Source organism: Octopus bimaculoides, chromosome 8, assembly GCF_001194135.2.
Source record: "Octopus bimaculoides isolate UCB-OBI-ISO-001 chromosome 8, ASM119413v2, whole genome shotgun sequence".
NCBI lineage: Eukaryota > Metazoa > Mollusca > Cephalopoda > Octopoda > Octopodidae > Octopus > Octopus bimaculoides.
Window position 1 is genome coordinate 37,433,027 of NC_068988.1, and position 2,426 is coordinate 37,435,452.

The 2,426-nt window shown below is 32.1% G+C and overlaps 1 protein-coding gene across 1 annotated transcript in view; it reads left to right on the forward strand.

Moving 5' to 3' along the window:
- Nucleotides 1-983: 983 nt before the first annotated feature.
- The window catches only part of LOC106876098 (putative acyl-CoA synthetase YngI), a 64,102-nt gene continuing 62,659 nt past the window's right edge, over nucleotides 984-2,426 (forward strand). The window contains exon 1 of the mRNA XM_014924507.2: nucleotides 984-1,005. The gene's annotated coding sequence lies outside the window, so the exon portion shown is untranslated. The remainder of the gene's footprint in view (nucleotides 1,006-2,426) is intronic.

A 2,426-nucleotide genomic window follows, 5' to 3' on the forward strand; every position in this document is an offset into this window, starting at 1 on the left:
GTGTGTGTATATGTGTGTCTGTATGTATGTGTGTGTGCATGTGTGAATATTTTTGTGCGTGCGCGTGTATGTATATGTATATATGTGTATATGTATATATTTTTGTGCATGCGTGTGTGTGTATGTGTGTGAATGTTGTGTATATGTGCGTTCCTGTGTATGTATGTGTGTGTGTGCGTTTGCTTACGTACGTGCGTGCAAGTGCGTGTGTTATTTATGCCCATGTGTGTGTAATTGTATGCGTGTCTGTGTGTGAGTGTGTTGTGTATGTGGGAGGTATGTGTGTGTGCGTGCGTGTGCGAGTGTGTATGTGTATGTACGCACTATACAAATAATACGAATAGGACACTCACAAAATTACGCCCAAACATGCACAAATCACAGAAAATAACATATACACACATACGAACAAATACATACACACACATGCACACACATGCACACACACAGGACCCCGAAAAATACACATCACACGCATACACATGCACGTACAAACGTACACGCATATACACATACACCTCCCTGCTAAATATAAAACACACACATACGCAGACCCATATACACCACACTGATTCTATTTCTTAGGTCCACACTCATACACAAGCGCATAGAGTTAGAATAGAGGCAGCTGATGAATAATTCCAAGTGGCTTTCTGTTTTCCTATGTGTTCGTTCCGTTGTCTCTAGTTCATTGCTCTAACGTCCTGTACCCTGATATGTATCTATATACACATGTAGATGAAAGTACGTACATATATGTGTGTATACATGCATATATATTTTTTGTATTATATATATATATATATATATATATATATATATATACACACACACATAGGCAAAAAAACCACTGAACCATGACAGACCAGCCCAGAAACAAAAAAATCCTTTTGATTCCACAAGCTATGTGAATGCTTCCCCCACCAGCCAACCTTTCACACTGTTTCTAAAAATAGCAACTATTCTTGCCAAACACACTTACAGGACTGGAGAGGAAGGAAAAAGGTTAGTCATTCCCCTAAAATTCTGCATAAATACTTAAATTTGATTTCTGATGAAGTTTTCACTAAGCAATACATGCTTTCTCCTATCAAATACTGTCTACAAATTCTTTCAGCATATATACTTATATACAATCTTGATTTTTGATGAGCGTATAAATAATTTTGAATTTATTTTACTACCTATTTTGAACACTTTTATGTAAACTGTTTAAACACAAAGCCCCTCTTAACATTTTTTTTTTTTATCAGTGTCAAAGATTCTATTTCTTAACATTTTCTTATCCTTGTGAAAGACTGTATTACTGTATTTCAATACATCTATGATAACCATTTTTTAACGCCACAAAGGCTAGTAGCCTACCTTACTTAAATTTTTTTTTTTTTTTTTTTTTTAAGTGGACCGGACAAGTCAATAAACATCTTTAAAAGACCTCTGCATTTATAAATCCTCTTCCCTATATATTTTCACACACACACACGCACACATAAAAACATTGATCAAACAATAATTTATTGTTTCAATTACATTTGAGCACTTCTTTTTTGCAGTCTTATAAACCCTTTTGTCTCCATTAAAAGAGGCAAAAATTATTTCTTGTATATATATGTGCGTATGTAACGTTTCCTGTCTTCATAAAATTGGGTATACCTTCTCTAAATATAAGTAAAACCTAGTATTAAGATACCACCCCTGATGTAATAGTGGTATTTAGAGCTAACCACTGTTACTATTCTATATTGTATGAGCTAAAACATGATATTTATATATATATATATATATATTGAATATAAATAGAACCTAGTACTAAAACACTACATCTGATGTAATGGTAATTAATTAGAGTTTACTAATATTGTATTAGCTAACATGATAATTAAGCAGACATATGTAAATGAGTATATATATTTAGTTGGATATAATTATGTTAATGTAGGCATACATACATCTGCGAGTAGTTATGACTGTAAGTACTACCTCAGTACTGATAAAAGTATTTGTAGGTATATGTGTGTGTGTATATATGGATGTATTTATACGCGGTGTTATTATTATTGTTATTATTATAATTACTATAACTATTACTCCTGTATTTGTTTATGTATTTGTTTGTATATATATGTGTGTGTGTGTGTGTGTGTACATATATATATGTATATGTGTGTATATATGTTTATAAGTGTGTCTATGTGTTTATATATATATATATATATATATATATATTTGTTTTGCAAGATTTTTGATGTGAAATCGTGTGTTGAAACAGATGTTGTTGTACTTGGGGATGGTCATATTGCCAGTTTAGCCAATAAAAACACACGCACTGTATATTTGGTGTTAATTTGCTTCAGCTTTATATTACATTAAGATTAATGTAATATAAAGCTGAAGCAAATTAACACCAAATATACAGTGCGTGTGTT